Raw genomic sequence first — 27,748 nt, 5'->3', positions numbered from 1 at the left:
GCTGGAGACCACATCAAAGGGAGGGAGTCAGACATCGGCGTACATTGAGGCCCAACGTCGGAAAGGTGTTAATTCAACCCATTGCGATGTTTGATTTTCTTTTGTATATCTGTATGTTGAAAAAAAAACCAATTATACTATTTTCTGTCTTCACACTAGCTTTCTGATGTCGTATTCTGTGATGTCACTTGCCAGAATCATTACAGGCAGGACAACAATAAAATGGTTTTACCTACAGTTGGTGTGGAAAGTATTGAGACCCCTTTAAATTTTTAACTCTTTGTTTCATTGCAACCATTTGGTAAAATCAAAAAAGTTTATTTTGTCTAATTAATGTACACTCTGCACACCAACTGAAAGAAAAAAATGAAATGTAGAATTTTTTGCTAATTTTTTAAAGAAAAACTGAAATATCATATGGTCATAAGTAGAGTTGAGCGACTTTGGTCGGATGGGGTTTCGTGAAACCCGAATGAAACAAAATAAGTTTCAGATGAAACTCGTCCGACTAGAGCAAAACAAAGTCAGAGTTTCGTCCGAAACCCGACCCCAATGCAAGCCAATGGGAAATAAAAGTCGGACGAAACTCCGACTTTTTTTGCTCTAGTCGGACGAGTTTCATCTGAAACTTATTTTGTTTCATTCGGGTTTCACGAAACCCGATCCGACCAAAGTCGCTCAACTCTAGTCATAAGTATTCAGACCCTTTGCCCTGTATTGAGTAGAAGCATCCTTTTACGCTAGTAAGCCATGAGTCTTCTTGGGAATGATGCAACAAGTTTTTCATACCTGGATTTGGGGATCCTATGCCATTCTTCCTTGCAGATCCTCTCCAGTTCTGTCAGGTTGGATGGAGAACGTTGGTGGACAGCCATTTTCAAGTTTTTTTCAGAGATGCTCAATTGGGTTTAGGTCAGGCCTCTGGCTGGACCAGTTAAGAATGGTCACAGAGTTGTTCTGAAGCCACTCCTTTGTTATTTTAGCTGTGTGCTTAGGATCATTGTCTTGTTAGAAGGTGAACCTTCGGCCAAGTCTGAGGTCCAGAGCACTCTGGACTTCTGGAAGAGGTTTTAATTCAGGATATCTCTGTACTTGGCCGCATTCATGTTTCCTTCAATTGCAACCAGTCGTCCTGTCCCTGCAGCTGAAAATCACACCCATAGCATGATGCTGCCACCACCATGATTCACTGTTGGGATTGTATTGGGCAGGTGATTAGCAGTGCCTCGTTTTCTCCATGCAAACCGCTTAGAATTCTCACCAAAAAATTCTATCTTCGTCTCATCAAACCAGAGAATCTTATTTCTCATAGTCTGGGAGTCCTTCATGTGTTTTTTAGCAAACTCTGTGCAGGCTTTCATATGTCAGGCACTGGAGGAGAGGCTTCTGTCGGGTCACTCTACCATCAAGGCCCGACTGGTTGAGGGCTGCAGTGATAGTTGACTTTTTGTAGACAGAGAAATATAGAGGGCACCACTGTGTGGGATCACCTGTTACATGCTAAAAAGCTATTGCACTATATACAAAGAAAGAGGCATGTACATTTCAGGGATTACCAAAAAATTAAGTACAATAAACCTTTATTAAAGCACCAGTTTTGGGTCTATGATTTGGCTATGCAATTGAAGTACATTTAGATAACAGGTTATTGTACATGTTTTTTCATTCTTGCTATTCATACATCTGTACAACGCATATGTTATGTGGGGTCTGTGCAGGGGTTTTCTATCCTTATGGGTTATGGCTTTAACATTGTCACACTTTTTGCGGTTTTAATTGCTTTTAATGTTTGCATGTTTGCATTGTGTGTATTTTGGTGCTTTAATAAAGGTTTATTGTACTTAATTTTTTGGTGATCCCTGAAATGTACATGCCTCTTTCTTTGTATATAGTGCGATAGTTGACTTTTGGTAACTTTCTCCCATCTCCCTACTGCATCTGTGGAGCTCAGCCACAGAGATCTTGTGGTTCTTCTTTACCTCTCTCACCAAGGCTCTTCTCCCAAGATTGCTCAGTTTGGCTGGACGGCCAGGTCTAGGAAGACTTCTGGAGGTCCCAAACTTCTTCCATTTAAGGATTGTGAGGGCACGGTGCTCTTAGGAACCGTGGATACTGCAGAAAATCTTTTGTAACCTTGGCCAGATCTGTGCCTTGCCACATTTCTGTTTCTGAGCTCCTTGGCCAGTTCCTTTGACCTCATGATTCTCATTTGGTCTGACATGCACTGTGAGCTGTGAGGTCTTATATAGACAGGTGTGTGCCTACAAATCAAGCCCTATCAGTTTAATTAAACACAGCTGGACTCCAATGAAGGAGTAGAACCATCTCAAGGAGGATCACAAGGAAATGGACAGCAAGTGACTTAAATAGGAGTGTCTAAGCAAAGGGTCTGAATACTTATAACCATGTGATATTTCAGTTTTTCTTTTTTAATACATTTGCAAAAATTTCTACATTTCTGTTTTTTTTCAGTCAAGATGGGGTGCAGAGTGTACATTAATGAGAAAAAAATGAACTTTCTTTTAATGCAATGAAACAAAGAGTGAAAAATTTAAAGGGGTCTGAATATTTTCCGTACCTACTGTATTTATAGATAACACAGGACCCTCTAATTGCTGTAAAGAACAGATCAGGCAAAATGACCACCCCTATAATGGGGGACAGATAAATGTACATAAGTATCATGAAATGTACAAACAGAATGGAAAAGAAAAGTATGTCATTATCTGGTTTTAATTAAGTAAAATAATATGATACATTAAGTTAATTTGGGATGCAAGTAAAGGATATAAAAAACAAAAATATTCTATAAATGTCTTTCCAAAATCATCCTAGCAATGTGCATTGTTTTTTAGCTTTCTGCTGCTTAATGCTTCAAATGAAAAAGATCAAAGTAGCTTCTTTTAATTCAAACCTTTTGTTAAATTACAGTCAAAAAGGGACTGAAGATCAAAAAAAGGCAACAAACTGAAGCTTTGTAGCAGTTTGTGTTTTGCTGCACTCTCCCAATTTGAGCCACAAAATAGGTCAGCTGCATAACAGATCAATCTCCAAACAAATATTTAAAAACAAATTGAATTGCACACCCAATACCCATCACAATTAGACCAGGCACAATAACTAAATTAGCAATTCAGCAAAATAATTGGAAATGTGATTCCGCTTGTTCTACCACTATCCCTCGAGGCTTTATCCCATCTATAGGAGGAGGGGATTGAGGGAGAAACTCGGCTTCGCTAATTCTGCAACTAATTAGACACATACTTGTAAATGAAGTTGTTTGTTGGAAAGTTGAAAATTTTCTAATACGGAAGTGGAGAAGTAATTTCATTTTGCCACTGTGGTTATTATTTGTTACGAAAACTAGTTTTTATATGATTTCATGCTGTTCATATCTCTCTACCAGTCGTCACAACAAACATTAGATCCACATCTAGCTGTCTACTCCAGTTCTAAATAGCATAGACAACAAAGTGTTAGAAAATGAGATATATAGATGTATACCTCAGAATTATCAGCATAGAAATGAGCTACGGTAAATAGTCTCCAATAAGCCACCTATGTAAGGAGCAATATTTCAGGGGTGAAAAATGACGTAAACGTTAATGGTGTTATTTTCACACTGTGTCTTTTCCAGTTTTAAAACCTGAAAAATAAAAACCCTCAAGATTCAACTGAACCGTGTAGTAGTGATGGGTGAACCCGTGGATGTTCGGGTCAGACAGGTTCGGCCAAACATCTAAAAAAAATTTTGATTTGGGTACCAGAACTGTAACCAAATCTGGACCCCATTCAGATGAATGGGGGGACAGAACATGCGTTGTTTGCCATGCTGTCATCTGCAAGACAGTGCGGCAAACACCGGCTCTGATCTGCGGCAAGATCATTACAGCCAGTCCGAGAGCTGCGGTTCTCACGCTGTCAGATGACATCATGTGAGCCAGTAGCTGAGACCAGTGGTAAAAAGGTTATCGACAGTCACAGGCGTTGGATGATGAGAGAGTACTTATAGTAAGAGCTGCTTTCAGCAGCTGCCACCTGGGATCAGCGCGAACTGTACTGCTTCTTCTAAGGCGCCGGTACATGTAACAAGGACACATGGATGGCAAACGGATACACGGATGTCACATATGTACATACGGATGACACACGGACATGGACTATGGATCTCACCAGTACTGGTTTTTCCTGTACAGGAATCACCAGGACTTGTGGAGCATTATACTGTCTGGTTTCTGAGCTATTGATATCACTCATGTAATGTAAGAAGTGAAATTGTTGGCATTGTATTATACCTATATTTCTCTGCCGTATCTATGCATCATGAAGTATGGTATATGCTAATGGGGCCCACTGATACTCTTTTGCTCAGGGCCCACCAAAACCTGGAGCCGACCCTGGTTATACCCAAGGTCTTCTTTGCTACATGGCTGCTGTATTTGACCCCTCTAGCAGCTTCCCTGACATGTACACTTTAAATAATCCGTGAAGGATTTCCAGTCAATTATTATTTTATGGGTAAGGGTATGTGCACAGGATCAGGAATGGCTCAGTATTTGCTCAGGATTTGACGCAGGTGAAATTTGCATCAAATCTGCATCTGAGGTCACCAAGGGTATGTTTCCACGGTCTGGAAGCGCTGCGTGTTTGACGCTGCATACAGCTGCAGCATCAAACACGCAGCGTCTAGATGTTACAGCATAGTGGAGGGGATTTCATGAAATCCCGTCTCCACTATGCGTTAAAAGACATAGGCGGCAGACCCGCGTAAACGGATATACAGCGCATCTTGCCAGGACGCAGCATGTCTATTTACAATGTGGAGACGCTCCGTCCCCGCAGCGTATATTTACCATAGACTATCATTAGATGTGGTAAAACCGCATCTAATGATTAGTCACATGTGTAATAACTGCGTAAACTCAGCTTACTACGCATGTCTACTAATTTAAATAAAGTTCTTACCTGCCCCGCCGCCGGAAGTCCAAGTGCACTGCAGTTCTCACGATAACTTAGCTTATCGCGAGAACTGCCGTGCACGTCACTGGAGGTTATCGCCGGTCACTAGGCTAGTTCTCACGGTCAGCTGACGGTGAGAACTACAGTGTAGATGATCGCCAGAGATCTCCGGTGGTCATCTTCAAGCTCTGCTATATCCGGATGTCATGCATCTAGATGTAGCAGAGCTGGACTTCGTAAGGTGCACCCCATCTCTACAATGGACTACTTGCTAGAGATGGGGTGCACCTTACGAAGACTGGAAAAAATGTATTTGGAAGTCGCCTTGCTACACTCATCAGGAGAGCTTTAAACTAGAACAATGTGAAAAGGGAAGCAAAAGACCAGAAAAAGCCATACACCTGGCAAATGCTATTGAGGATTCTGCTATTAGAAGTGGGAGGAAAGAACAAAGACAAAAGAATCTAAATAATAAAAATATTGGAGAAAGAGAAACCAATCACAAACTAAAATGTTTCTATACTAATGCACAAAGCATGGGCAACAAACAAGGAGAATTGGAACTACTAACGCAGGAAAATAAATATGATGTCATTGGAATCACTGAAACTTGGTGGGACAATACACATGATTGGAATACAAGGCTAGAAGGATATAACTTATTTGCTAGAAAGAGGCTTGATAAACGAGGAGGAGGTGTCGCATTGTATGTTAGAAACGCGTATATCTGCACAGAGATTGAAGCTTCAGAGACTGGGAGTTCTGTGGAAACTGGGTAAGAATACAAGGACAGAACAATGGAAAGGACACCTTTGTAGGCATTTACCACAGGCCGCCTGTGCAAGCTGAAGATATGGATGAACTCTTTATTCATCAAATGCCCAAGTTCGCCAAAAAATATGACATAGTTGACATGGGAGATTTCAACTATCCAGACATTTGTTGGAAATCTCTCTCAGGCAATACTAACAGGTCAAGGAAATTCTGATCCTCTCTTGCTGACAACTTTATCTTCCAAAAGGTAGGGGAGAAAACAAGGGGAACTGCTACCTTGGATCTAATCCTTATAAACAGGGAGGAAATGGTTGAGGAGGTAACTGTCCTATTAAGAGAATAGAAGAATCCAGGATATCTATAAACAGATAGTGAGGAAACACTTAGCTAACCTAAATGAATTCAAGTCTCCAGGTCCAGATGAATTACACCCCAGAGTGCTGAAGGAGATAGCAGAAGAAATTTTTGAACCCCTCTCCATAATCTTTGAAAATTCTTGGAGAACAGGAGAGGTCCCAGAAGACTGGAGAAGAGCAAATGTTGTTCCTATCTTCAAAAAGGGGAAGAAGGTGGACCCAAGCAACTATAGGCCTGTGAGTCTGACTTCTATACCAGGAAAGATCTTTGAACAAATTATTAAACAACATGTATGTAAGTACCTAGATAAGAATAAAGTGATTAAACAGAGTCAGCATGGGTTTGTAACTAATAAGTCATGTCAGACTAACTTAATTTCCTTCTATGACAGAATCACTGATTGGGTGGATCAGGGAAATACTGTAGATATAGTATATCTTGACTTCAGCAAAGCATTTGTCAAAGTATCTCACACAATTCTTATTGAAAAAATGACTAAGTTTGGAATGAACAAGGCAACTGTTAGGTGTATTCATAACTGGCTTAGTGATCGGACCCAAAGAGTGGTCGTAAATGGCTGCACATCCAGTTGGAAGAATGTCTCAAGTTGGGTACCACAGGACGCTGTCCTGGGCCCTGTATTGTTCAACATCTTTATCAACGATTTAGATGAAGGAATTGAGGGTAAACTGATTAAATTTGCTGATGACACAAAGCTAGGAGGGATAGCTAATACTAGAGAAGAGAGAGGATTCAAAAAGATATAAATAAACTGGAGCAGTGGGCAGCAACTAACAGAATGGTTTTTAACAGGGAAAAATGCAAAGTATTACATCTGGGCAATAAAAATGAAAAAAGCATATACAGAATGGGAGGAATAGGGCTAAGCAACAGTATATGTGAAAAAGACTTGGGTATACTAATAGATCACAGACTGAATATGAGTTAACAGTGTGATGCAGCAGCAAAAAGGCAAATGCAATTCTAGGATGTACTAACAGAAGCATACAGTCTAGATCACGTGAAGTCATTATTGCCTTTTACTCCTCTTTGGTCAGACCTCATCTGGAATACTGTGTCCAGTTTTGGGCGCCACATTTTAAAAAAGACATCAACAAAGTGGAGCAAGTTCAGAAAAGAGCGACCAGAATAGTGACCGGTCTGCAAACCCTGTCTTATGAGGAAAGGTTGCAGGATTTGGGAATGTTTAGCTTGCAAAAGAGAAGACTGAGAAGAGACTTAATAGCTGCCTACAAATATCTCAAGGGCTGTCACATTGTAGAAGGATCATCTTTATTCTCATTTGCACAAGGAAAGACTAGAAGCAATGGGATGAAACTGAATGGGAAGAGACACAGATTAGATATTAGAAAAAACTTTTTGACGGTTAGAGTGATCAATGAGTGGAACAGACTGCCACGAGAGGTGGTGAGTTCTCCTTCAATAGAAGTCTTCAAACAGAGGCTGGACAGACATCTGTCTGAAATGATTTAGCGAATCCTGCTTTGAGCAGGGTTTGGACCAGATGGCCCAGGAGGTCCCTTCCAACTCTACGATTCTATGATCTCATGAACTGAAAACTTCTAACACTGATTACACAAGAACTACAAGATGGATTTCTTCACCCCAGGTATCATTTTAATCAGTTTAACACTGCCAACCTGACACTGCCTGTAGTTTACTTAGCAAAATCCTGCTGACAGGTTCGCTTTAAGGATCCAGGAAGCCAATCCCCTTTAAATTAGCGGAACACAAGGATTGCTGTCTTTAAAAACAAATGATGTTACATATATCATTTTATTTTTTTTACGAAATTGAAAAAGGCAAATCTTAAAGAAATCAGCAATTGAAAACTAATAGAGTGTCTGGGAAGAAAAGTCCTCAAAGTACAGTGGCATGTTAAAGTTTGGGCAACCCTGGTCAAAATTACTGTTATTGTGGACAAGTTGAAGATGAAATGATCTCTAAAAGGCCTAAAGTATTTTAAGCAAAATATGTACAGTTTTGGCCAAAAGTATTGACACCCCTGCAATTCTGTCAGATAATACTCAGTTTCTTCCTGAAAATGATTGCAAACACAAATTCTTTGGTATTATTATCTTCGTTTAATTTGTCTTAAATGAAAAAACACAAAAGAGAATGAAGCAAAAAGCAAAACATTGATCATTTCACACAAAACTCCAAAAATGGGCCAGACAAAAGTATTGGCACCCTCAGCCTAATACTTGTTTGCACAACCTTTAGCCAAAATAACTGCGACCAACCGCTTCCATCAATGAGTTTCTTACAATGCTCTGCTGGAATTTTAGGTTTAATCTCTTTTTATTAAAGTAATAAAACATTACAACATATCACAAATACAAACATACATACACATAGACTAAAGTAGTCACAAGACTTCTCAAAATAATGCGCATCTTGCTTCACGCAAATATGGTGTCATCACAGAATCATATTTACTGGTTAGTACTGTATAGGTTCATTGCTCAGCTCTTCTGTTCTTTCCTAGCATTTCGCAGTTTTCACCACTTGCTGCTTCATTTCGATATTTATTTCGTTAAGGCCTCTTTCACACATCAGTTTTTTGCCTTCAGGCGCGATCCGGCTTTTTTTTTGTAAAACCGGATCCGGCAAAATGCAATGTCGGATCCGGTTTTTCCCCATTGACTTGCATTAGCGCCGGATCGTGCAGGATGGCATTGCGTTTCATCCGTTTTTTGCCGGATCCGGCAACTTGTCTCATTCCGGCGTCTGGAAAAAACGGCTACTGTAACGTTTTTTGTCTCCGGCGAAAAAGCCGGAAGCGCCGGATCCGGCGCTTCCAGCTTTTTGCTACAATGAAAGTCTATGGGCGCCGGAATGCGCCGGATCCAGAAAAAGACGGATCCAGCCACCGGATCCGGTTTTTTTAAGTCTGCGCATGCTCAGATCCAATTGGCCAGCCGCCAGGAACAGAGACGGATCCAGCAAAAAACCGGATCCGTTTCTACAGTTCTCCAAAATTTATGCCGGATCCGTTTTTTCTAAAAAAAGCCGGATCCTGCCTGACGGCAAAAAACTGATGTGTGAAAGTAGCCTAAGCGGAAATCTATTTCCAATTGCTATAATTATCTATAGTATCCGCCCAATTTATCATCCTTTATCCCCGAAAGCAATTATGATTGCTTATGTTATTACATCAGAATTAAAGGGAGAGTAAGAAGAAAAGAAGAAAAGGAAAGAAAAAATGGGAAAGGAAAGGAAGGACAATGCATCCGCTGCCCTCTGAAACCAGCCCAGGAGTGCCGAAGAGAAACCCCACTACCGGGAAAGTCCTTCCCTTTTCTCCATGAGAGCCCTGAAACTCCCAGAGTCCCTGAATAAAATCCAGGGTTGCCATGTCCGTAAATACCTCGAGTTATCACCCAAAGCCTGTGCAAACAATTCCTCCATATGGTGGATATGTGAGAATTCTGTTAGCCATTCAATCATGGACAGGATTTTCGGTGTACGCCAATGTCTAGGTATAACCATGCGGGCTGCCGTTAGGCAAAATCTCAGGATGCTATTTTTTTGTTTTGCAATTGGTCCCGGTAACATGGACAGGATGGCCATCTGTGGAGTGGGGTTTATATCATCTCCTGATATTTTATTACAAGTCGAGAATACTTCTCCCCAGAGACTCTTTATCCCTGGACACTGCCACCAAATATGAATCAAGTTTCCTCTTGCGTTCCCACAGCGCCAACACCCATCCGCCACTGAGGGGAATATGGCATGCAACCTCACAGGGTATTGGTACCATCTAGTAAGAATTTTGAAATTCTTCTCTTGGACATGGCTAGCCGGAGACATCCCATGAGCGCAGCGGTATGCCGATGTGTTTTCCCTCTCAGTAAATGTGCACCCCATTTCCGCCTCCCATGCTCTAATATATCCCGGGATTTGTTATGATTGAGTCACCGTAGGAGGCAAAAATAGAAATGCTAGCTAAGTCCAGAAAACCAGAGAAGTTGGCAGCTATCGGATTGCAGACCCCTGAACCTATCAACACAACTAGCAGTAGCCGTGGGGGGCTCCTACGATGCCCTAGGCCCCTCGATCACAGCCGGAGGACTACATAGCCTAAAGACAGAAAGGGAAATCTAAACTGCCCCAGAGCAGACCCCAAAGTAAAAGGCAGCCCCCCACATATAATGACGGTGAAGCAAGAAGAAACAACAAAACACAGACAGAAAGATAGACTGAGCAAAGATGGGGCCCACGCTAGCTTAGATAGGAAAGGACAGGAAGACTGCTGTCTGCAATCCGTGAAAACCCCTATGAAAATAAGAGCCAACAAACTGACAGTAAAAAAGGCCCTGAAGACGCTAGGCTTCAAAAAGCTATGTCAGTACTCAGGTATATTCTGAAGACAGAGCAACAGGCAAAAGGAGATTCAGCTCACCCCAGCAGGGAATGGCAGAATCCAGAAAAGCAAGGAAAACAAAACACTAATGCAAAAAGGCAAAGCAGAAATCTTAGCTTTAGATGAGAAGGAATCAGACTGGTTTCCTAGAAGTCCACAGAGAAATCACCCGCAGGCCAGAAGGGCGTCGGCAGCCTTATATCCAGTCATTAACTCCACTCAGCCTGTCATCATCATCAGCCCCAGGTGTTTGACAATCAGGCTCACTACCTTTCTTCACCAGAAGAGGGAGTTCCTCGGGCCTCAGTAGTGAAGGGGAAAATGAACTCACAACAGTACCTCCCCCTTGAGGAGGGGTCACCGAACCCTCAACCACGCCACCAGGGCGATCAGGGTGAGCCCGATGAAAGGCACGCACCAATCTTTTGGCATAAATATCAGAGGCAGAGACCCAGGAATTATCCTCCTGACCATAACCCTTCCACTTAACCAAATACTGGAGTCTCCGTCTAGCCAGACGGGAATCCAGTACTTTCTCTACCTCATATTCCATGTTACCTTCAACCAATACAGGGTCTGGAGGTGCAACCCCCGGAACAACAGGTTCAACAAACCTCTTCAACAAAGATTTATGGAACACATTATGGATTTTAAATGTGACAGGAAGAGCCAAACGAAGAGAGACCGGATTAATAATCTCCAAAATCTTGTAAGGTCCAATAAATCTAGGCTTAAACTTAGAAGAAGCCACCTTCATAGCAATATTTTTTGATGATAACCACACCATATCACCAACCTTAAATTGGGGACCAATGGTCCTATGTCGGTTGGAAAACCGCTGGGCCTTTTCCTGGGAGAGAGAGAACTTATCCACCACTTGGTCCCAGATCTGGTGCATTCTCTCCACCACAGTGTCAACCCCTGGGCAGGCGGAGGGCTCCACCTGCCCTGAAGAAAATCGAGGATGAAACCCAAAGTTACAAAAAAAAGGAGACATCAAAGTGGCAGAACTAGCTCTATTATTTAAAGCAAATTCGGCCAAGGGCAAAAATGAAACCCAATCATCCTGATCAGCAGAAATAAAACATCTCAAATATGACTCCAAGGTCTGGTTTGTTCTCTCTGTCTGCCCATTGGTCTGAGGGTGAAAAGCAGAGGAGAAGGACAACTGAATTCCCAGCTTGGAACAGAAAGTTCTCCAAAATCTAGACACAAACTGGACTCCTCTGTCAGATACAATGTTCTCAGGAATCCCGTGCAAGCGAACCACCTGTTTTAAAAACAGGGGCACCAATTCAGAGGAAGACGGCAACTTAGGGAGTGGTACAAGATGAACCATCTTAGAGAACCTATCACAAATCACCCAAATAACAGTCATCCTTTGAGAGACTGGCATATCAGAGATGAAATCCATTGAAATATGGGTCCATGGCCTCTTGGGGACAGGCAAAGGCATCAACAACCCACTAGAGCGAGAACACGATTTAGACCAGGAGCACATCCCACAGGACTGCACAAAATTCCTGACATCACGAGACAAGGAGGGCCACCAAAAAGACCGACTCACCAGATCTCTAGTACCAAAAATACCTGGATGACCAGCCAAAGCAGAGCAATGAACTTCAGACATCACTCTCTTCTTCCACTGGTCAGGAACATACAACTTTCCACTGGGACAACGCTCAGGTTTGTCCTCCTGGAACTCTTCCAGAGCACGTCTCAAATCGGGTGAGATGGCAGAAAGAACTACCCCTTCGCCTAAGATGGTAGCAGGCTTGGTCACCACAGGAGAATCAGCAAAGAATCTCCTAGAGAGGGTGTCAGCCTTGACATTCTTAGTTCCAGGAAGAAAAGAAACGACAAAATCAAAACGTGTAAAAAACAAGGCCCACCTAGCCTGTCTAGGGTTCAAGCGCTTAGCCGACTCCAGGTAAATCAAATTCTTGTGGTCAGTGAGGACCACGACTTGATGCTTAGCTCCCTCCAACCAATGTCTCCACTCCTCAAATGCCCATTTCATGGCTAACAGTTCCCGATTCCCCACATCATAGTTACGTTCAGATGGAGAGAACTTTCGGGAAAAGAAAGCACAGGGATTCATTTTAGATGTTACAGGATCCTTTTGGGACAAAACAGCTCCTGCACCAATCTCAGAAGCATCCACCTCTACCTGGAACGGAAGTGAGACATCAGGTTGCCGCAAAACCGGGGCAGAGGTGAATCTTCGCTTCAGCTCCTGAAAGGAAGAAACAGCCTCCGGAGACCAATTTAACACATCAGCACCCTTCTTAGTCAAATCAGTCAATGGCTTGGCAATACTAGAAAATTTTGCTATAAATTTCCGATAAAAATTAGCAAAACCCAAAAACTTCTGGAGGGCCTTCAAAGAAGGCTGAACCCAATCGTAAATGGCCTGTACCTTGGCCGGGTCCATTTCAATAGTTGACGGGGACAAAATAAATCCCAAAAAAGAAATCCTCTGTACTCCAAAAAGGCATTTAGATCCTTTGACATACAGGGAATTATCCCTCAAGATCCGGAACACAGTCCGAATATGTTCCACATGAGAATCCCAATCCTTGGAGAAGATCAAAATATCATCCAGATAGATAATCAAAAATTTATCGACAAAATCTCGGAAAATATCGTTCATGAAGCACTGGAAGACAGAAGGGGCATTAGTGAGCCCAAAAGGCATCACCAGGTATTCAAAATGTCCCTCCGGAGTATTAAACGCCGTCTTTCATTCATCCCCATGCTTAATGCGAATAAGATTATACACCCCCCTGAGGTCAAGCTTGGTAAACCAGCAAGCACCTTTAACTCTGGAGAAAAGATCAGAAATCAGGGGTAACGGATACTGATATTTAACAGTAATTTTGTTGAGAGCACGATAATCAATACAAGGTCTTAATGATCCATCCTTTTTGGCTACAAAAAAAAAACCGGCACCTAAGGGTGACGAGGATGGTCTAATATGACCCTTCTCCAACGCCTCCTTAATATAGGATCGCATAGCCTCGTGCTCGGGTACAGATAAATTGAAGAGCCGACCCTTGGGAAATTTACACCCTGGGCTCAGTTCAATAGCAGTCATAACTCCTATGAGGAGGCAGAGACGCAGACTCATTCTCACTAAATACATCATAAAAGTCCGCCAAATAATCAGGAACATCATGCGACTGAGGAGAGGTGGAAAGCACCGGAGCCTCACTAAAGGCACACCGACAACCCCAACTCACCACAGACACAGATTTCCAATCCAAAACTGGATTATGAATTTGTAACCAGGGAAACCCCAGAAAAATAGTATCATGCAGATTATGTAACACCAAAAACCTGCAATTTTCTTGATGGTCTGGGGCGACCCGCATTACCACCTGGGTCCAAAACTGAGGTTTATTTTTAGCCAAAGGAGTAGCATCAATCCCCCTCAAAGGGATAGGCGTCTGCAGAGGTGTCATCGGAAATCCACAACGTTTAGCAAAATCCAAGTCCATTAGGTTTAGAGCTGCTCCCAAATCCACAAAAGCCTTGGCGGAAAATGTGGACAGGGAGCAGATCAGAGTAATAGCCAGAAGAAACTTAGGTTGAACACCACCAACAGAAAACGTGTGTGCAAAGCGTTTCTCGCGTTTAGGACAGACAGTAATAATATGCGAGGCATCTCCACAGAAAAAACACAACTTATTACGCCTTCTGAACTCCTGACGCTGCTCTCTGGAAAAAAACTATCACATTGCATAGGTTCAGACATCTGTTCAACAGGTGGCAACACCTCTCGTGCAGCTCTGCGTTCGCGTAAACGCCGATCAACCTGAATGGCTAAAGACATAGAATCGTCAAGACCAGAGGGAACAGGAAATCCCACCATAGTATCTTTTACGGCTTCTGACAACCCCTTCCGAAAGAGAGCAGCCAAGGCATTATCATTCCAGGTAGTGAGTACTGCCCACTTTCGGAATTTTTGACAGTACAATTCTGCAGAATCACGACCCTGGTTCAATGCCAGCAGGGTCTTTTCAGCCTGATCAATGGCATTAGGTTCGTCATACAACAACCCCAAGGCCTGAAAAAATGCGTTCACATTAGTCAGAATAGGATCATCTGGTTTCAAAGAAAACGCCCAATCCTGGGGATCGCCACGCAGCAAAGAGATGACAATTTTAACCTGCTGCGCGGAGCTCCCTGACGAGTTAGGCTTCAAGGCAAAAAATAATTTACAATTATTTTTGAAATTCAAAAATTTAGACCGATCCCCAAAAAATACATCAGGTGTAGGAATCTTTGGTTCAGCAGCATGTGAATGAGCAAGGTAGGCGGAAATTCCCCGCACTTCCGCAGCGAGCTGCTCCACACGATCAGACAATTGCTTTATCTCCATTGAGAGAAAAAAAAATTCCCCCTATGGCCTCTGAGATATAGAGGAAAAAATACACACCTTTTTTTTTTTTTTTTTTTTTTTTACAATTCTTTCCTGCTATTGAGTACCCTAGAATCTGCGGTATGGCGGGTGATTCTGTTATGATTGAGTCACCGTAGGAGGCAAAAATAGAAATGCTAGCTAAGTCCAGAAAACCAGAGAAGTTGGCAGCTATCGGATTGCAGACCCCTGAACCTATCAACACAACTATCAGTAGCCGTGGGGGGTTCCTACGATGCCCTAGGCCCCTCGATCACAGCCGGAGGACTACATAGCCTAAAGACAGAAAGGGAAATCTAAACTGCCCCAGAGCAGACCCCAAAGTAAAAGGCAGCCCCCCACATATAATGACGGTGAAGCAAGAAGAAAGAACAAAACACAGACAGAAAGATAGACTGAGCAAAGATGGGGCCCACGCTAGCTTAGATAGGAAAGGACAGGAAGGCTGCTGTCTGCAATCCGTGAAAACCCCTATGAAAATAAGAGCCAACAAACTGACAGTAAAAAAGGCCCTGAAGACGCTAGGCTTCAAAAAGCTATGTCAGTACTCAGGAATATTTTGAAGACAGAGCAACAGGCAAAAGGAGATTCAGCTCACCCCAGCAGGGAATGGCAGAATCCAGAAAAGCAAGGAAAACAAAACACTAATGCAAAAAGGCAAAGCAGAAATCTTAGCTTTAGATGAGAAGGAATCAGACTGGTTTCCTAGAAGTCCACAGAGAAATCATCCGCAGGCCAGAAGGGCGTCGGCAGCCTTATATCCAGTCATTAACTCCACTCAGCCAGTCATCATCATCAGCCCCAGGTGTTTGACAATTAGGCTCACTACCTTTCTTCACCAGAAGAGGGAGTTCCTCGGGCCTCAGTAGTGAAGGGGAAAATGAACTCACAACAGGGATTACTGTTGGAGTATCATCGTTTAGTAATTTGTGCACAAGAGAAATTTGGTGCAATGGGGGTGTCTGTTGGGCGAACATCTTCTCAAACTGTGTCAGAGAAGGTGGTGATCTCTCTCCACCAGAAATTCTTCTGACAAATTATTTTAATTGTTCATACTCCAACCAAGATAGTGTATGTGTGGGGTAATCGTCTTGTAACTCGTTGAGGGAGGAAAGTCCCCTCTGCGAGATTATTTGATATATTCTTTGATCGGATTCCACCCTCCATCCCAAAAACCTCTCACATTGAATGCCCGGTGGAAAATCAGGATTAGCGAATATAGGAGACAATGGAACCGTTGCGCTCATTAATTTTTTCTTATATTTTAGCTTGTCCCAACTCTTAAGAATCTCGCCAGCCATCATATCTCGACAACCCCCCCTATTTTCTCCTTATCTCTGGTCACTATCCACGGTAGATTTCGTAATGGAACTAGGTATCCCTCCTGTTCCAGTCCAACCCATTGTTTGGTCTCCCGTCTGTTATGCCAATCAAAAAGATGGATCAATTGTGAGGCCTGATGGTATATCTTTAAATCTGGAAGTCCCGACCTTGTGATTTAGGTCTCATCAATGTTCTGTAACTCAGCCTATATCTGTTCTGACGCCATATAAAATGTATTAGAGCTGATTTAATAGTTTTAAAGAAACTTCAAGGTGGCGTGATCGGTACTGTCTGGAACACATAAAGGAACCGGGGAAGCACATCCATCTTGAATGTATTTATACGGCCAAACCACAAAATCATTTTCTGATCATACTTTTTTAGATCCTTTATAGTTTTATTCAGTAGGGTTTCATAATTTAGTGTGTATAATTTGTTTAGGTCCGAGGGGACCTGTATGCCCAAATATTTAATGGCGCCCGTCTGCCATTTGAATGGGAAATTTTCTTTTGCGCTCTCCACATCCCCCCATGGTAAAGTGATATTAAGTTTTGGTGTAGTTTATCTTAAAATTGCTGACCTCTCCATACTTTTTGAATTCGGACATTAGTGCAGGTATGGTAATGTGAGGTTGGGAGATGTATAAAAGAAGATCATCTGCATACAATGATGTTTTATAATGCTTCTGACCTATCTTGATACCCCATATGCTAGGGTTATTCCTCACCGCTACCGCTAAATGCTCCATTGCCACCGTGTACAAGGGCGAGAGAGGACACCTCTGTCTCGTTCCATTATGAATCTGAAAGGGGTCCGAGAGCAATCCATTAATTTTAATTGTAGCTGACAGGTTCGTGTACAGGGCCGCAATTTTGTATAAAAACCTGTCCCCCAGCCCTATCTGTCAGAGGGCTGATTGAAGGAAGCTCCACCTCACTCGGTCAAGCGCCTTTTCTGCGTCCACCGATATCAGTCCCAGGTGCTTCCGGTTGGTCCTGGCATGAGCGATCAAAGATATAGTCTTCAACACTCCATCACGAGCCTCTCTTCCCTGAACGAAACCCACCTGGTCTGAATGTATGATATAAGGTAATAGGGGTGCAAGTCTGTTGGCCAGTATCTTCGCGAATAGCTTTACATCTATATTTATTAAAGAGATCGGTCTATAGTTAGAGACCACTGTTGGATCTTTTCCCGGTTTTGGCAATACTGTGATATAGGCCGCCAGAGATTGATGCGTAAACCCTGATGATTCAGAAATGGAGTTATGAGTCCTTGTCATTGTGGTGTTAACTGTTCTCTGAATAGTTTATAAAAGTGGGGGGAAAACCCATCTGGGCCAGGGCTCTTCCCGTTCGGTGTATTCCTTATGGCCTCATCCACCTCCTGTGTCGATATATCTGCTTCTAGCTCATGTTATCTCTGTGGAAAGTCTAGGAAGTGGCGTGTCTGCTATATATTTATCTATTTTAGTCTGTATGTCCCCTGCGTGATTAGTCGACTGCGCCCCTTCCAAGCTATATAGCCTCTGATAGTATTCTCGTATTGTTTCCAGAATCTCCCCTGGGTCGTGAGTCTCCGTTCCCGTACGTTTCTGTATTTTTGGAATATAAGTCGTCTGAGTCCTAGGGTGTAATAATGGTGCTAGGGGGCGGTTGCATTTATTGGCCTTATGGTAAAGGAGACTTGAAATTATTTCTGAATTTCAATGATTGTTCGTTTAATACATTTCTAAGGGTCTCCCTATGTTTAATTAATTCCCCTAGTATTACCGGTGACATAGTATTTTTATGTTTTTGCTCCAATACATATATAGTATCCAGCAATTGTTTTGTTTTTTCCGATCTCTTTTTTAAGACAGGATCCATGTTTTACCAGGATACCACGAAGCACGCACTTAAGGGTCTCCCATTTCACCGGGGTCGGCGTGTCGTCGTTTGTGTGATCTGACCAAAACTGATCTATTGTCTTTTTTATCTCTGTCGTGCAATTCAAGTCTTTCAGCAAATTGTCATTCAATCTCCAAGTCCAGGGATGGTCTACGATGTCCGGTGGGGAGACATCTAGGAACACCGGGGCGTGATCCGACCACAAGAAGCTACCGATAGACGGTCAGGGGCGCCAGGACAGGGCATGATGGCTGACAAGAAAAAAGTCAATTCGGCTATAGGAATCATGAGAACTGGAGTAGTACGTATAGTCTCTACCTCCAGGGTTTTGCGCTCTCCAAATGTCCACCAGCTGCATCCCATGGATAGATTGTTTCAGAAGGGACAGTTGTCTAGTGATTCCTCTCACATTTCGTGTTGTGGTATCTATTCGTGGGTCAAGAGTGAGATTGAAGTCCCCCCCTATTACCATCAACCCCTCAGCAAATTCCGCTTCCCCCTTCAGAAAGCCCCGACCAGCCCTGCCCTGATGTTCGTTTGGGGCATACCACCCCGCAATAGTGTAAAGTTTTGTATGAATCCTAAGTTATAATAGTAAGTACCTGCCCTCTGGATCCGCATATGTGTCCTCGACCGTGTGCTGGAGGGACTTGTGGATCGCCACAGATACCCCCCTCGATCGGCTTCCGGGGCAGGCGCTATGGAACCACGTCGTAAAGTATCGGTCCCTGATAGTAGGGATATGTTTTTTTTTAAAATGAGTCTCCTGAAGTATAAGTATTCGTACCTTAAGCTTGTGCATTCCATATAGGATTTGTGTCCTTTTCTGAGGCGTGTTAAGTCCCCTAGCGTTCAGGGATCCCATAGTGATCTTTGGATGCATTGTTGCCTGAGTCATACCTCCTCCCTCCTGTCTGAGAGGGCCGCGGATGCTAAAGTAGATCTAAGTTATCAAAGAGATATAGATAGTGGATAGAAAAGGTAGATAATTAGACACGTATTCAGTTAATTGCGATATCAGGGTCAATATCTGTCAGTACGTAGCACGTCTTTGAAGCCCGAAGTGGTGTGTTCTATGTAGGGAACCTTCTTATATCCTAAGATATATGATGGAAGAATATGTTAACTGCCAATACCGTTCAACAGGTTATGGCTCCTCCGTAGGGTCGTAAGCTATGCGCGATACGGAGTGAGACTCCCCCCTCCGACACAACCATCAGTTGTCTCCCCTCAACTGAGGGGGACAAATGTAAACTTTAACTGTGAATTAACCGAAACCCTTCATATAACGAGGTAGAGCCAGAATATGGTTTGCGATCCTTGTTCTAGTGCCACTCACATCTCTAAATTCCCTATCAGGCCCCGAATGAAAGCTACACCAGGCTTAAACAATAACACAGGAGTGCCGGATGTCACAGACGGGTCAATGATTTGTTACAAAATACCATCTACATACTGTAATAATATGTTGCAGAAATCAACTATCTTCCAATACAGTCATGAACTTGTCTTTGGTTTAGACTACCACAGCCGGGCAGAACGATGGCGCGATATTTAGTACCCCTAGTAGAGGAGAAAGAGGGAAAAAAAAAGGGAGGGGGGATTTTTAGAGAGGGGAGGAGAAGGAAGAAGGTGAAGTGGGGGAGAAAGGAGGGGGGAAAGGGAGACGAGAATAGGGGGAGAAAGGAGAGGGGGAAGGGGAAGAGGGAGGGAAAAAAGGGAGGGAGGGGAAGGGGGCATCGTTTTCTTTATTCCCGTTGACTTCCTGTGGAAAGTGTCTGTTTTCGTTTTCCTATATTCCGTCTATCTTGAAGACCTTGCGGAGTCAATAACAGTTGTTGCTTTGATAAATATTCCGTTCCACGATACTATTCATATGTTAGTAAACTGGAGTTTAGACACCCCTCTGCGCTCCTGTCCCCCATAAGAGTGAAACCAGATATATCCCGCAATCCCCCTCCCCCACCCAAACAGGCAGTCATGGAACACTTTCTGTCATGGTCCTGACTTCATGGTTCTCTCCCATCTTCGTTGCCTCTGGGATCACGCCCTTCTCTGTCCAGTCTTCATGGTTCTCTCCCTTCTTCATTGCCTCTGGGATCACGCCCTTCCCTGTCCAGTCTTCTGCCTGCTCTCCTCTGCCTTTGAGGGAGAGGTTGCCTGGGACGGTCTGCTCCTCTATACTGCAACGGCAGAGAAGGCCAATCTGTGATTTCCACCCCTGGGATGTTAAGCGCCGCCGAAAAAGCAGGGATGCCATTCGGGTGACTCAGCAGGTGAACCCTGCCCTGTTTTTGGACACGTAGACGGAACGGAAACCCCCAAGTGTATGATATATCATTCTGGAGTAGAACGTCCAGCAATGGGCGGAGAGCTCTCCTCCTCTGCAGAGTCCACCGAGATAGATCAGGCAAAAGCTGGATCCTGGTATCCTTGTATTTTATAGTGTTCTCTATTCTTGCCTTGGACATCACTTCGTCCTTTATTTGGTATCTATGCACCCGGCATATCACATCACGTGGAGGAGCCTGGTTATGAGGTCTTTGGCCTAACGCCCTATGAGCCCGGTCTGGTTCAAGAGGTGACTCCTGTGGTCGCTGCAGAACAGAGTTAAATACTTGCTGTAGTGCGCTGCTTATGTCTTTGGGTGCCACTGTTTCTGGTAACCCCCGAACCCTAATATTGTTCCGCCTTCTCCTATTTTCGGCATCATCAAGCATATCTGCCAGCAATTAAATGTGATAGGATTGATCTGCAAGTGTCTCATCCTGAGCATCCAATCTGGCTGTCAGTGCCGCGATAGCTTGGTCATGTACATTAACCTTTTCATTGCACTGTTGTATCTCATCCATCAAGGTTGATAATTCTGCCTTATACGACGTCTCTAGGCGGGTCACATATTGTTCCATGTCCTGTCTGGTGGGCATATCACGTAGTCTAGCATTCAACAGACCCAGATCGAGTCCTGGGGTCAATTGTGTGTTATATCCATAGCCCTGTGAATCATATGCAGGATAGCAGTGAGAGGGCATCACCTGTGGGGCCTGGGTTAGTGTGGGGCAACCCTCCTGAAATGGCTGGCCGCCCCCCACAGTTACTATAACAGGGGCTGTGATGTGCTGTGAGGATTCAGAGAAGCTTCTGGGGTGGGAGGACACGGGGCTCTGAGATGAGCCTTCATTGTAATCCATTTCACAATCTTCCTCTTCTGTCCTATGCTCTTCCCTATCTTCCTGTATCTCCTCTGTCACTGCCAGCGCTGACCCCAGCTCTCCTCCCCCAGCTCCATCTTGGCATGCTGCTGGTAGTGATTGATGTCCTCCCTCACACGCCCCAGTGCCAAAAGCAGCATCTCCGCTGTGTCTCACCTCCTGTGTCACTGATCTGTCGGCCCTGCTTCCCGCCCCTGCTTCTGCTGTGTCAGCATCTGCTTCCTCCTCATCCCCCGCCGCCATGTTTCTCAGGCCTTCTCCTCTGTGTGGGCCGACCAGGAATTTTGTTATCTGTTGAGTGGCGGGCTCTGCCACCACCAAGGGGGTTCCCCCGTTTCCCTTCTTCCTGGCACCCATGGTGGTGCTGTTGGGGTCCGGAATCGTGCGCTGATATGATTTTTAGTCGGTTTTATGGAGGGAGCTCCTCTGCCTGCTTCCTCACTCCACCACTGCCATGCCATGCCCCCCTCTGCTGGAATTTTAGACTATTCTTCTTTGGCAAACAGCTCCAGGTCCCTGATATTTGAAGGGTGCCTTCTCCAAACTGCCATTTTTAGATCTCTCCACAGGTGTTCTATGGGATTCAGGTCTGGACTCATTGCTGGCCACCTTAGAAGTCTCCAGTGCTTTCTCTCAAACCATTTTCTAGTGCTTTTTGAAGTGTGTTTTGGGTCATTGTCCTGCTGGAAGACCCATGACCTCTGAGGGAGACCCAGCTTTCTCACACTGGGCCCTACATTATGCTGCAAAATTTGTTGGTAGTCTTCTGACTTCATAATACCATGCACAAGGTCAAGCAGTCCAGTGCCAGAGGCAGCAAAGCAACCCCAAACCATCAGGGAACCTCCGCCATGTTTGACTGTAGGGACCGTGTTCTTTTCTTTGAATGCCTCTTTTTTTCTCCTGTAAACTCTATGTTGATGCCTTTGCCCAAAAAGCTCTACTTTTGTCTCATCTGACCAGAGAACATTCTTCCAAAACGTTTTAGGCTTTTTCAGGTAAGTTTTGGCAAACTCCAGCCTGGCTTTTTTGTCCTGGGTCTCCTACCATACAGTCCCTTTTCATTCAGACGCCGACGGATAGTACGGGTTGACACTGTTGTAACCTCGGACTGCAGGGCAGCTTGAACTTGTTTGGATGTTAGTCGAGGTTCTTTATCCAACATCTGCACAATCTTGTGTTGAAATCTCTTGTCAATTTTTCTTCTCCGTCCACATCTAGGGAGGTTAGCCACAGTGCCATGGGCTTTAAACTTCTTGATGACACTGCGCACGGTAGACACAGGAACATTCAGGTCTTTGGAGATGGACTTGTAGCCTTGAGATTGCTCATGCTTCCTCACAATTTGGTTTCTCAAGTCCTCAGACAGTTCTTTGGTCTTCTTTCTTTTCTCCATGCTCAATGTGGTACACACAAGGACACAGGACAGAGGTTGAGTCAACTTTAATCCATGTCAACTGGCTGCAAGTGTGATTTAGGTTAGGTGCCACAGGTAAGTTACAGGTGCTGTTAATTACACAATTTAGAGAAGCATCACATGATTTTTCGAACAGTGCCAATACTTTTGTCCACCCTCTTTTTTATGTTTGGTGTGGAATTATATCCAATTTGGCTTTAGGACAATTCTTTTTGTGTTTTTTCATTTAAGACAAATTAAATGAAGATAATAATACCAAAGAATTTGTGTTTGCAATCATTTTCAGGAAGAAACGGAGTATTATCTGACAGAATTGCAGGGGTGTCAATACTTTTGGCCACAACTGTATATATTGTAACTTTATGCCTTAATTAGCCTGCTAGGGTTATGGCTTGTTCATTATCATCGTTAGGAAAGGCCAGGTGATGCAAATTTCCGAGTTTTATAAAAACTCAGCCTCATCTAACCTTGTGCCAAAAAATTGCAGCCATGGGTTCTCCTTAGCAGCTGCCTACTGCTCTGAAAATTAAAATGGTGGAGGCCCACAAAGCAGGAGAAGGCTATAAGAAGATAGCAAAGCATTTACAAGTTGCCCTTTCCTCAGTTTGAAATGTAAATAAGAAATGGCAGTTAACAGGAACAGTGGAAGTTAAGATGAGGTTTGGAAGACCAAGCAAAATTTCAGTGAGATCTGCTCGCAGGATTGCTAGAGGGGCAAATTAGAATCTCCACTTGACCGAAAAAGACCTTCAGAAAGATTTAGCAGGCTCTGGTGTTGTGGTACATTGTTCTACTGTTCAGAGACACCTGCACAAATATAGCCTTCATGCAAGAGTCCTCAGAAGAAAACCTCTCCCTTATCCTCATCATAAAATTCAGAGTCAGAAGTATGTAAGAAAAATATCTAAATAAGCCTGATGCATTTTGGAAACAAGTCCTGTGGAACTATGAGGTTAAAATAAAAGTGTTTAGCCACAATGATCAAGAGTATGTGTGGAGAAAAAAGGGCACAGAATTTCAGGAAAAGAACATCTCGCCAACCATTAACATGGGGATGGATCAATTATGCTTCAGGGCTGTGTTGCAGCCAATGGCACGGGGAACATTTCACGGGTAGAGGGAAGAATGGATTAAATGAAATTTTAACAAATTCTTGAAGCAAACATAACACCATCTGTAAAAAGCTGAAGTTGCAAAGAGATTGGCTTCCACAAATAAATAATAATCCTAAACACACGTCAAAATCCAAAATAGACTATCTCAAAAGGCCCAAGCTGAAGGTTTTACAATGGCCCTCACAGTCTCCTTATGTGAACATCATTGATATTTGGTGGCTACACCTCAAAATAGCAGTGCATGCAAGACAACTCAGGAATCTCACAAAACTGGAAACATTTTCCAAGGAAGAATGAATGAAAATCCCTCAAACAAGAACTGAAAAACTCTTGTCTGGCTACAAAAAGCGTTTACAAGTTGTGATATTTTCAAAAGTGAGTGCTACCAGGTAACTATGCAGGGTGTCTAAATTTTTGCATCAGCCCATTTCCCTTTTTGTAATTTTTAAAATGTAAAAGATGAGTATATACAGTGTGTGTATGTATGTATGTATATATATATATATATATATATATATATATATATATACACACACACAGACAGACTGCCGTATAACAGACAACGATCGCATCGCAGTGCAGTGCTAGGTCTGGATGACGGCTCTCCTGACTTCTGCATAGAAATACATGCTGAGCCGCCGGCCAGTCCGAGTTGTGTGATGCAATCGTCCGTGTTATTCGGTCATCTTACTGTGCCTTTACAAATAAAAAAGGATAGCTTTAGAGAAGAGATAACAAGGTGTATGGAGACCCCCATGAATGTGAGTGAGGGATCTGACCTGCTGTAAAAAGGTGCAGTATTTGTATTCTTCCTCATGTTCGCAGAGTTTCTATGCATGCCAACGTCAAGGAATACCAAGAATATTGCACAGCTATAATAATTAAACAATGCATAAGTAAACTATAAACAATTACGGTATTAGTTTTCAAGGACAGATGGCCCCAAAATACATCAAGACACCCGCTAAGTACAGGTTATCTACAGAACATTATCTTCTAGAACAGAAGGGTGTCTGCAGGCCTAGCTGGTTTCTTTACCTGAAATTAACAATGTGGCTAGTAATATAACATATTGACAAATGATAATAGCTGTATTGATTATTTTCGTTATCACACGGAGTATACTGACATGAGTAACGTGAGTATCACCATACAGGGAAGTACAGAAAAGATTCAAGCGGGTTTTTTTTTTGTTACAAATTCCTAGCTTGTTTTTATTACACTATGAAAAAATATAATTGGATAAAATGCGACTAAGCAAATGAGATTTGTTGTATTGAAAGTTGAGGAAAAATGGGATTTACTCACCTTGTGTGACAGGAGGCACAGATGGCTTCCTAAAAATATGAATTCTTTACATTTGTGGTAAAGAGAGAACTATCTTGTGCTTGCATTGTTTCACTTGGGAAATCATTATTTAGGTTGTGTTTAACCTCTTAATACTAACTACTGTTAAAATAAGAAGTTTAACTAGTGATGGAGGAATTAAATTATGCTAAGGGAGATCAAAGCATTGAGTGCTCCAACCACGTACCAAAGAAGTAATCAGTCTGCGCCATAACTTGCAGAACAAGTGAAAGGACTAGTAATGGGAATGTAGCAGAGCAAATGACGTGAAAGTGTTCAAGCAGAAACCTGAGACCCTCCGCTCCCCAATGTCGGGGTAACCCTATAAATGCCTCTTTCGATTTCTCTCCTGCAGATTTTCATTTTTAGAAATAAAGTAGAATTTCCTACAAAGTCAGGGACGGATAGATTCCTCCCAAGCATATACAGTGGGGCAAAAAAGTATTTAGTCAGTCAGCAATAGTGCAAGTTCCACCACTTAAAAAGATGAGAGGCGTCTGTAATTTACATCATAGGTAGACCTCAACTATGGGAGACAAACTGAGAAAAAAAAATCCAGAAAATCACATTGTCTGTTTTTTTTTCATTTTATTTGCATATTATGGTGGAAAATAAGTATTTGGTCAGAAACAAGCAATCAAGATTTCTGGCTCTCACAGACCTGTAACTTCTTCTTTAAGAGTCTCCTCTTTCCTCCACTCATTACCTGTAGTAATGGCACCTGTTTAAACTTGTTATCAGTATAAAAAGACACCTGTGCACACCCTCAAACAGTCTGACTCCAAACTCCACTATGGTGAAGACCAAAGAGCTGTCAAAGGACACCAGAAACAAAATTGTAGCCCTGCACCAGGCTGGGAAGACTGAATCTGCAATAGCCAACCAGCTTGGAGTGAAGAAATCAACTGTGGGAGCAATAATTAGAAAATGGAAGCCATACAAGACCACTGATAATCTCCCTCGATCTGGTGCTCCACGCAAAATCCCACCCCGTGGGGTCAGAATGATCACAAGAACGGTGAGCAAAAATCCCAGAACCATGCGGGGGGACCTAGTGAATGAACTGCAGAGAGCTGGGACCAATGTAACAAGGCCTACCATAAGTAACACACTACGCCACCATGGACTCAGATCCTGCAGTGCCAGACGTGTCCCACTGCTTAAGCCTGTACATGTCCGGGCCCATCTGAAGTTTGCTAGAGAGCATTTGGATGATCCAGAGGAGTTTTGGGAGAATGTCCTATGGTCTGATGAAACCAAACTGGAACTGTTTGGTAGAAACACAACTTGTCGTGTTTGGAGGAAAAAGAATACTGAGTTGCATCCATCAAACACCATACCTACTGTAAAGCATGGTGGTGGAAACATCATGCTTTGGGGCTGTTTCTCTGCAAAGGGGCCAGGACGACTGATCCGGGTACATGAAAGAATGAATGGGGCCATGTATCGTGAGATTTTGAGTGCAAACCTCCTTCCATCAGCAAGGGCATTGATGATGAAACGTGGCTGGGTCTTTCAACATGACAATGATCCAAAGCACACTGCCAGGGCAACAAAGTAGTGGCTTCATAAGAAGCATTTCAAGGTCCTGGAGTGGCCTAGCCAGTCTCCAGATCTCAACCCTATAGAAAACCTTTGGAGGGAGTTGAAAGTCCGTGTTGCCAAGCGAAAAGCCAAAAACATCACTGCTCTAGAGGAGATCTGCATGGAGGAATGGGCCAACATACCAACAACAGTGTGTGGCAACCTTGTGAAGACTTACAGAAAACGTTTGACCTCTGTCATTGCCAACAAAGGATATATCACAAAGTATTGAGATTAAATTTTGTTTCTGACCAAATACTTATTTTCCACCATAATATGCAAATAAAATGAAAAAAAAAACAGACAATGTGATTTTCTGGATTTTTTTTTCTCAGTTTGTCTCCCATAGTTGAGGTCTACCTATGATGTAAATTACAGATGCCTCTCATCTTTTTAAGTGGTGGAACTTGCACTATTGCTGACTGACTAAATACTTTTTTGCCCCACTGTACCAATAGGCCTTAGATCTAGTGAAATGTATTCATTCTGATACGTTGCGTTCTCGTCGTATGTACAATGAGCTTTCAGTCCTGCTCCTTTGTGTCCTCCAGAGAATGACAGGAATAAGTAGACAGTAACAGCTTCAGGAATCCTGGACGCAGGCAAGTGACCCGTCCTTCCATTCTCTCTTTGAACACTGTGACATTTCATGTTGTTTTAAAGTCATGAGAAGAACCGTTTGTCAAACATGGTGTGTTTCATGCTTTGTGCAAATATCAATAGCTGTTGACGCTCAAGGTTGAATATTGACTTTTCTTCATACAAATATGTGTCTCTTGCCTGTTCCTCTGGTTCAGCTAAACAGCAATTTCTGAATGCCCCATGTCGGAGTATTGATTTTTGTTGTTGTGCTCTGTGAGTGGCCAGACGCAGCCATGCAGAAAGTTACTAAATGTCACAGTCCCTGGATTTCTGTGTCTATATCAAAATAATGATAGGACTCATTTTTATTTATCAGGAC

The sequence above is a fragment of the Dendrobates tinctorius genome, unplaced genomic scaffold (genome assembly GCF_039654945.1).
Source record: "Dendrobates tinctorius isolate UK_male_01 unplaced genomic scaffold, ASM3965494v1 ptg000127l, whole genome shotgun sequence".
Classification (NCBI taxonomy): Eukaryota; Metazoa; Chordata; class Amphibia; order Anura; family Dendrobatidae; genus Dendrobates; species Dendrobates tinctorius.
This window is presented reverse-complemented; position numbering follows the sequence as displayed.